This window comes from Lasioglossum baleicum, unplaced genomic scaffold (assembly GCF_051020765.1).
Source record: "Lasioglossum baleicum unplaced genomic scaffold, iyLasBale1 scaffold1180, whole genome shotgun sequence".
Taxonomy (NCBI): domain Eukaryota; kingdom Metazoa; phylum Arthropoda; class Insecta; order Hymenoptera; family Halictidae; genus Lasioglossum; species Lasioglossum baleicum.
Window position 1 is genome coordinate 1 of NW_027470239.1, and position 10,000 is coordinate 10,000.

Genomic DNA, 10,000 nt, shown 5'->3' on the forward strand with positions numbered 1-10,000 from the left:
AAGACATGCAATCTAGAATCGTTTGAATTTCACTTGAGAAACGCAACTATATAACGAGACATAACTCTCTAATAAAAACACGCGATAATTATTTATTATTTATTTATTTATTTATTTATTTATTGTTAATGCCGCGCGAACCTGGTAGAGAAAGTATACGAATATCGCGTCACGACGACGTACGATCCACCGAGACCACCGCGGACGTACTTATCCAAGCGTGTGTCTGTATACTCGAAGAATTTCAAAGTTCCAGCGGCGTATTGCTTTCATTTTGTAGCGGCGTATTGCTTTCGATCCCAGCGGCGTATTGCTTTCGTCTGTAGCGGCGTATTGCTTTCGATCCCAGCGGCGTATTGCTTTCGTCTGCAGCGGCGTATTGCTTTCGATCCCAGCGGCGTATTGCTTTCGTCTGCAGAGGCGTATTGCTTTCAGTTCCGGCGGCGTATTGCTTTCGCCTGCAGCGGCGTATTGCTTTCAGTTCCGGCGGCGTATTGCTTTCGTCTGCAGCGGCGTATTGCCTTATTCACAGCGGCGTATTGCTTCTATTCACAGCGGCGTATTGCCTTATTCACAGCGGCGTATTGCCTCTATTTACAGCGGCGTATTGCCTTATTCACAGCGGCGTGTTGCTTCTGCTTACAGCGGCGTATTGCCTTATTCACAGCGGCGTATTGCCTCTATTTACAGCGGCGTATTGCCTTATTCACAGCGGCGTGTTGCTTCTACTTACAGCGGCGTATTGCCTTATTCACAGCGGCGTATTGCCTCTATTTACAGCGGCGTATTGCCTTATTCACAGCGGCGTGTTGCTTCTGCTTACAGCGGCGTATTGCCTTATTCACAGCGGCGTATTGCCTCTATTTACAGCGGCGTATTGCCTTATTCACAGCGGCGTGTTGCTTCTACTTACAGCGGCGTATTGCCTTATTCACAGCGGCGTATTGCCTCTATTTACAGCGGCGTATTGCCTTATTTACAGCAGCGTACTGCTTTCAGTTACAGCGGCCCATTTCCAGAGTTCCAGCGGCGTATAGCTTCATGTTGTAGCGCCGTACTGCTTCATCTTCTAGCAGCGTATTGCCGGAGTTCTAGCAGCATATTCCTTATATTATTAGAACAATGTAGCTGAAATAACCAATTATCCCATACGAATGCCACCTGAAAATAATACATGTGATTTAAAAGTAAAAAATTAAAATATAAATTTTTTATTTTATTAATAAGATACGAATAATATAATACAATATCAACATATTGTATTATTTCAACCAATTACATGTTGTTTTATTGACAATGCCCAAAACCGGCATCCCAATATCCGCACAAATCCACAGACATGGTTCGAACGAAAAAAAAAAAAGGGACAGAGGGAATCTCGTTAATCCAAACACGCGCATCGCAAACATATCCGGGGACGATCTACCTAACAGTACAGACCAAAACTGACTCCCGCCGTTTACCCGCACGACCGATAGAACACGATTAGTACACGTCGAAATATAACTCGGAACATTATTTCTCAATAACTCGATAAATACTCATCCGAGCGCTTTCATACTTGATATTTGTCTTCGAAATGCTTTACCACACGATGATCTAATATTTATAATTGTCCGAGTAAGCCGGAAAGATAAGTTTACTCTTGGCGGTCGGAGCAATATTTCACAAAAACTGGAGCAATACGCGTCCGAGAGCATTGAAACTCGAGAAATATTGATGACAAGCGGTATCGTGCGTGGATATAACGATTAAAGTCGTGCGGGAGCTCGGGGAGAAAAGTTTACTCTTGGCGGTTGGACTTAGAAAAATTTCGCTCGAGCTCCTTCGCACGGCGATCCGACGCGCCTCGGCGCGCGAACGATTCGTTCGAGCGGCCGAGCAAGCGATGCGCTCCGAACATTATTCTCAGTTTATTCGATAAATACTCATCCGAGCGCTTTCATACTTGATATTTGTCTTCAAAATGCTTTACCACACGATGATCTAATATTTATAATGGTCTGGGAACGCTAGGAAAAAAGTTTACTCTTGGCGGTTGGACTTAGAAAAATTTCGCTCGGTCGGAGTTGCTCGCAATGCGCCCGGAACATTATTCTGAGTTTATTCGATAAATATTCATCCTAAAGCTTTGATACTTGATATTTATTGTTAGAATGCGTTATTATACAATGATCTAATATTTATAATGGTCTGGGAACGCTAGGAAAAAAGTTTACTCTTGGCGGTTGGACTTAGAAAAATTTCGCTCGGTCGGAGTTGCTCGCAATGCGCCCGGAACATTATTCTGAGTTTATTCGATAAATATTCATCCTAAAGCTTTGATACTTGATATTTATTGTTAGAATGCGTTATTATACAATGATCTAATATTTATAATGGTCTGGGAACGCTAGGAAAAAAGTTTACTCTTGGCGGTTGGACTTAGAAAAATTTCGCTCGAGCTCCTTCGCACGGCGATCCGACGCGCCTCGGCGCGCGAACGATTCGTTCGAGCGGCCGAGCAAGCGATGCGCTCCGAACATTATTCTCAGTTTATTCGATAAATACTCATCCGAGCGCTTTCATACTTGATATTTGTCTTCGAAATGCTTTACCACACGATGATCTAATATTTATAATTGTCCGAGTAAGCCGGAAAGATAAGTTTACTCTTGGCGGTCGGAGCAATATTTCTCAAAAACTGAAGCAATACGCGTCCGAGAGCTTTGAAACTCGAGAAATATTGATGACAAGCGGTATCGTGCGTGGATATAACGATTAAACTCGTGCGAGAGCTCGGGGAGAAAAGTTTACTCTTGGCGGTTGGACTTAGAAAAATTTCGCTCGAGCTCCTTCGCACGGCGATCCGACGCGCCTCGGCGCGCGAACGATTCGTTCGAGCGGCCGAGCAAGCGATGCGCTCCGAACATTATTCTCAGTTTATTCGATAAATACTCATCCGAGCGCTTTCATACTTGATATTTGTCTTCGAAATGCTTTACCACACGATGATCTAATATTTATAATTGTCCGAGTAAGCCGGAAAGATAAGTTTACTCTTGGCGGTCGGAGCAATATTTCACAAAAACTGGAGCAATACGCGTCCGAGAGCTTTGAAACTCGAGAAATATTGATGACAAGCGGTATCGTGCGTGGATATAACGATTAAACTCGTGCGAGAGCTCGGGGAGAAAAGTTTACTCTTGGCGGTTGGACTTAGAAAAATTTCGCTCGAGCTCCTTCGCACGGCGATCCGACGCGCCTCGGCGCGTGAACGATTCGTTCGAGCGGCCGAGCAAGCGATGCGCTCCGAACATTATTCTCAGTTTATTCGATAAATACTCATCCGAGCGCTTTCATACTTGATATTTGTCTTCGAAATGCTTTACCACACGATGATCTAATATTTATAATTGTCCGAGTAAGCCGGAAAGATAAGTTTACTCTTGGCGGTCGGAGCAATATTTCTCAAAAACTGAAGCAATACGCGTCCGAGAGCTTTGAAACTCGAGAAATATTGATGACAAGCGGTATCGTGCGTGGATATAACGATTAAAGTCGTGCGGGAGCTCGGGGAGAAAAGTTTACTCTTGGCGGTTGGACTTAGAAAAATTTCGCTCGAGCTCCTTCGCACGGCGATCCGACGCGCCTCGGCGCGCGAACGATTCGTTCGAGCGGCCGAGCAAGCGATGCGCTCCGAACATTATTCTCAGTTTATTCGATAAATACTCATCCGAGCGCTTTCATACTTGATATTTGTCTTCGAAATGCTTTACCACACGATGATCTAATATTTATAATTGTCCGAGTAAGCCGGAAAGATAAGTTTACTCTTGGCGGTCGGAGCAATATTTCTCAAAAACTGAAGCAATACGCGTCCGAGAGCTTTGAAACTCGAGAAATATTGATGACAAGCGGTATCGTGCGTGGATATAACGATTAAACTCGTGCGAGAGCTCGGGGAGAAAAGTTTACTCTTGGCGGTTGGACTTAGAAAAATTTCGCTCGAGCTCCTTCGCACGGCGATCCGACGCGCCTCGGCGCGCGAACGATTCGTTCGAGCGGCCGAGCAAGCGATGCGCTCCGAACATTATTCTCAGTTTATTCGATAAATACTCATCCGAGCGCTTTCATACTTGATATTTGTCTTCGAAATGCTTTACCACACGATGATCTAATATTTATAATTGTCCGAGTAAGCCGGAAAGATAAGTTTACTCTTGGCGGTCGGAGCAATATTTCTCAAAAACTGAAGCAATACGCGTCCGAGAGCTTTGAAACTCGAGAAATATTGATGACAAGCGGTATCGTGCGTGGATATAACGATTAAACTCGTGCGAGAGCTCGGGGAGAAAAGTTTACTCTTGGCGGTTGGACTTAGAAAAATTTCGCTCGAGCTCCTTCGCACGGCGATCCGACGCGCCTCGGCGCGCGAACGATTCGTTCGAGCGGCCGAGCAAGCGATGCGCTCCGAACATTATTCTCAGTTTATTCGATAAATACTCATCCGAGCGCTTTCATACTTGATATTTGTCTTCGAAATGCTTTACCACACGATGATCTAATATTTATAATTGTCCGAGTAAGCCGGAAAGATAAGTTTACTCTTGGCGGTCGGAGCAATATTTCACAAAAACTGGAGCAATACGCGTTCGAGAGCTTTGAAACTCGAGAAATATTGATGACAAGCGGTATCGTGCGTGGATATAACGATTAAAGTCGTGCGGGAGCTCGGGGAGAAAAGTTTACTCTTGGCGGTTGGACTTAGAAAAATTTCGCTCGAGCTCCTTCGCACGGCGATCCGACGCGCCTCGGCGCGCGAACGATTCGTTCGAGCGGCCGAGCAAGCGATGCGCTCCGAACATTATTCTCAGTTTATTCGATAAATACTCATCCGAGCGCTTTCATACTTGATATTTGTCTTCAAAATGCTTTACCACACGATGATCTAATATTTATAATGGTCTGGGAACGCTAGGAAAAAAGTTTACTCTTGGCGGTTGGACTTAGAAAAATTTCGCTCGGTCGGAGTTGCTCGGAATGCGCCCGGAACATTATTCTGAGTTTATTCGATAAATATTCATCCTAGAGCTTTGATACTTGATATTTATTGTTAGAATGCGTTATTATACAATGATCTAATATTTATAATGGTCTGGGAACGCTAGGAAAAAAGTTTACTCTTGGCGGTTGGACTTAGAAAAATTTCGCTCGGTCGGAGTTGCTCGCAATGCGCCCGGAACATTATTCTGAGTTTATTCGATAAATATTCATCCTAAAGCTTTGATACTTGATATTTATTGTTAGAATGCGTTATTATACAATGATCTAATATTTATAATGGTCTGGGAACGCTAGGAAAAAAGTTTACTCTTGGCGGTTGGACTTAGAAAAATTTCGCTCGGTCGGAGTTGCTCGGAATGCGCCCGGAACATTATTCTGAGTTTATTCGATAAGTATTCATCCTAGAGCTTTGATACTTGATATTTATTGTTAGAATGCGTTATTATACAATGATCTAATATTTATAATGGTCTGGGAACGCTAGGAAAAAAGTTTACTCTTGGCGGTTGGACTTAGAAAAATTTCGCTCGGTCGGAGTTGCTCGCAATGCGCCCGGAACATTATTCTGAGTTTATTCGATAAGTATTCATCCTAGAGCTTTGATACTTGATATTTATTGTTAGAATGCGTTATTATACAATGATCTAATATTTATAATGGTCTGGGAACGCTAGGAAAAAAGTTTACTCTTGGCGGTTGGACTTAGAAAAATTTCGCTCGGTCGGAGTTGCTCGCAATGCGCCCGGAACATTATTCTGAGTTTATTCGATAAATATTCATCCTAGAGCTTTGATACTTGATATTTATTGTTAGAATGCGTTGTTATACAATGATCTAATATTTATAATGGTCTGGGAACGCTAGGAAAAAAGTTTACTCTTGGCGGTTGGACTTAGAAAAATTTCGCTCGGTCGGAGTTGCTCGCAATGCGCCCGGAACATTATTCTGAGTTTATTCGATAAATATTCATCCTAAAGCTTTGATACTTGATATTTATTGTTAGAATGCGTTATTATACAATGATCTAATATTTATAATGGTCTGGGAACGCTAGGAAAAAAGTTTACTCTTGGCGGTTGGACTTAGAAAAATTTCGCTTCGGTCGGAGTTGCTCGCAATGCGCCCGGAACATTATTCTGAGTTTATTCGATAAATATTCATCCTAAAGCTTTGATACTTGATATTTATTGTTAGAATGCGTTATTATACAATGATCTAATATTTATAATGGTCTGGGAACGCTAGGAAAAAAGTTTACTCTTGGCGGTTGGACTTAGAAAAATTTCGCTCGGTCGGAGTTGCTCGGAATGCGCCCGGAACATTATTCTGAGTTTATTCGATAAGTATTCATCCTAGAGCTTTGATACTTGATATTTATTGTTAGAATGCGTTATTATACAATGATCTAATATTTATAATGGTCTGGGAACGCTAGGAAAAAAGTTTACTCTTGGCGGTTGGACTTAGAAAAATTTCGCTCGGTCGGAGTTGCTCGCAATGCGCCCGGAACATTATTCTGAGTTTATTCGATAAGTATTCATCCTAGAGCTTTGATACTTGATATTTATTGTTAGAATGCGTTATTATACAATGATCTAATATTTATAATGGTCTGGGAACGCTAGGAAAAAAGTTTACTCTTGGCGGTTGGACTTAGAAAAATTTCGCTCGGTCGGAGTTGCTCGGAATGCGCCCGGAACATTATTCTGAGTTTATTCGATAAATATTCATCCTAGAGCTTTGATACTTGATATTTATTGTTAGAATGCGTTATTATACAATGATCTAATATTTATAATGGTCTGGGAACGCTAGGAAAAAAGTTTACTCTTGGCGGTTGGACTTAGAAAAATTTCGCTCGGTCGGAGTTGCTCGCAATGCGCCCGGAACATTATTCTGAGTTTATTCGATAAGTATTCATCCTAGAGCTTTGATACTTGATATTTATTGTTAGAATGCGTTATTATACAATGATCTAATATTTATAATGGTCTGGGAACGCTAGGAAAAAAGTTTACTCTTGGCGGTTGGACTTAGAAAAATTTCGCTCGGTCGGAGTTGCTCGCAATGCGCCCGGAACATTATTCTGAGTTTATTCGATAAGTATTCATCCTAGAGCTTTGATACTTGATATTTATTGTTAGAATGCGTTATTATACAATGATCTAATATTTATAATGGTCTGGGAACGCTAGGAAAAAAGTTTACTCTTGGCGGTTGGACTTAGAAAAATTTCGCTCGGTCGGAGTTGCTCGGAATGCGCCCGGAACATTATTCTGAGTTTATTCGATAAATATTCATCCTAGAGCTTTGATACTTGATATTTATTGTTAGAATGCGTTATTATACAATGATCTAATATTTATAATGGTCTGGGAACGCTAGGAAAAAAGTTTACTCTTGGCGGTTGGACTTAGAAAAATTTCGCTCGGTCGGAGTTGCTCGCAATGCGCCCGGAACATTATTCTGAGTTTATTCGATAAATATTCATCCTAAAGCTTTGATACTTGATATTTATTGTTAGAATGCGTTATTATACAATGATCTAATATTTATAATGGTCTGGGAACGCTAGGAAAAAAGTTTACTCTTGGCGGTTGGACTTAGAAAAATTTCGCTCGGTCGGAGTTGCTCGCAATGCGCCCGGAACATTATTCTGAGTTTATTCGATAAATATTCATCCTAGAGCTTTGATACTTGATATTTATTGTTAGAATGCGTTATTATACAATGATCTAATATTTATAATGGTCTGGGAACGCTAGGAAAAAAGTTTACTCTTGGCGGTTGGACTTAGAAAAATTTCGCTCGGTCGGAGTTGCTCGCAATGCGCCCGGAACATTATTCTGAGTTTATTCGATAAATATTCATCCTAGAGCTTTGATACTTGATATTTATTGTTAGAATGCGTTGTTATACAATGATCTAATATTTATAATGGTCTGGGAACGCTAGGAAAAAAGTTTACTCTTGGCGGTTGGACTTAGAAAAATTTCGCTCGGTCGGAGTTGCTCGCAATGCGCCCGGAACATTATTCTGAGTTTATTCGATAAATATTCATCCTAAAGCTTTGATACTTGATATTTATTGTTAGAATGCGTTATTATACAATGATCTAATATTTATAATGGTCTGGGAACGCTAGGAAAAAAGTTTACTCTTGGCGGTTGGACTTAGAAAAATTTCGCTTCGGTCGGAGTTGCTCGCAATGCGCCCGGAACATTATTCTGAGTTTATTCGATAAATATTCATCCTAAAGCTTTGATACTTGATATTTATTGTTAGAATGCGTTATTATACAATGATCTAATATTTATAATGGTCTGGGAACGCTAGGAAAAAAGTTTACTCTTGGCGGTTGGACTTAGAAAAATTTCGCTCGGTCGGAGTTGCTCGCAATGCGCCCGGAACATTATTCTGAGTTTATTCGATAAATATTCATCCTAAAGCTTTGATACTTGATATTTATTGTTAGAATGCGTTATTATACAATGATCTAATATTTATAATGGTCTGGGAATGCTAGGAAAAAAGTTTACTCTTGGCGGTTGGACTTAGAAAAATTTCGCTCGGTCGGAGTTGCTCGCAATGCGCCCGGAACATTATTCTGAGTTTATTCGATAAATATTCATCCTAAAGCTTTGATACTTGATATTTATTGTTAGAATGCGTTATTATACAATGATCTAATATTTATAATGGTCTGGGAACGCTAGGAAAAAAGTTTACTCTTGGCGGTTGGACTTAGAAAAATTTCGCTTCGGTCGGAGTTGCTCGCAATGCGCCCGGAACATTATTCTGAGTTTATTCGATAAATATTCATCCTAGAGCTTTGATACTTGATATTTATTGTTAGAATGCGTTATTATACAATGATCTAATATTTATAATGGTCTGGGAACGCTAGGAAAAAAGTTTACTCTTGGCGGTTGGACTTAGAAAAATTTCGCTTCGGTCGGAGTTGCTCGTAATGCGCCTGGAACATTATTCTGAGTTTATTCGATAAATATTCATCCTAGAGCTTTGATACTTGATATTTATTGTTAGAATGCGTTATTATACAATGATCTAATATTTATAATGGTCTGGGAACGCTAGGAAAAAAGTTTACTCTTGGCGGTTGGACTTAGAAAAATTTCACTTCGGTCGGAGTTGCACGCAATGCGCCCGGAACATTATTCTGAGTTTATTCGATAAATATTCATCCTAGAGCTTTGATACTTGATATTTATTGTTAGAATGCTTTATTATACAATGATCTAATATTTATAATGGTCTAGATACGATAGAAAGATAAGTTTACTCTTGGCGGTTGGACTTGAAAAATGTTCAAAGTACCGAGATAGTATATGAAAAGTTGAATATTTTGTGTTAAATATCCTGGAAATATAAATATTTATTGTGTTGTACAAAAAAATTTTTCATGCAAAAATTTTTCTAAGTCCCAACAGCCCCGCCGGACGGGCTGTTGCCGCGGCGGTTTGCACCCATAAGCGCGCGTGCTATTCACCGCGCGGCGCCGGCGTCCTTGCCGGCCGTTCGGTATCCTTAAGAGACTCGACGGTTCGGCGAGTCGGGCGGTTCAGCGCGCGCTTGGGGCTATTCTACGATCTCGGTCGAGAAGCAGTTCACGGCGCCTCGAGACTTCGGTCTCGACTGTTTCGTTCCGTACTTCGTTTAGAACTTTTCTCTACACAGCATTGCCACGGGTCGGTGTCTAAGACCGAATGGCCCTTATGTGGCGAGCCTCCCATCGAGGAGGTTGGTGACTTGTATGCACTGATGTGTATACTCGTACTAACTGAGCATCAACTCTTCTATCCGAGCTAAAAGTTTGAGATAGTTATGGAAAGATGTTTGAGAGAAACTAAAACTAGAAAGAAGTCAAACTTCTTGTTTGCAGAGAAACGAAAAGTAAATAAAATGAGGTTGGCTTTCGGAGGGGCATTGTTAC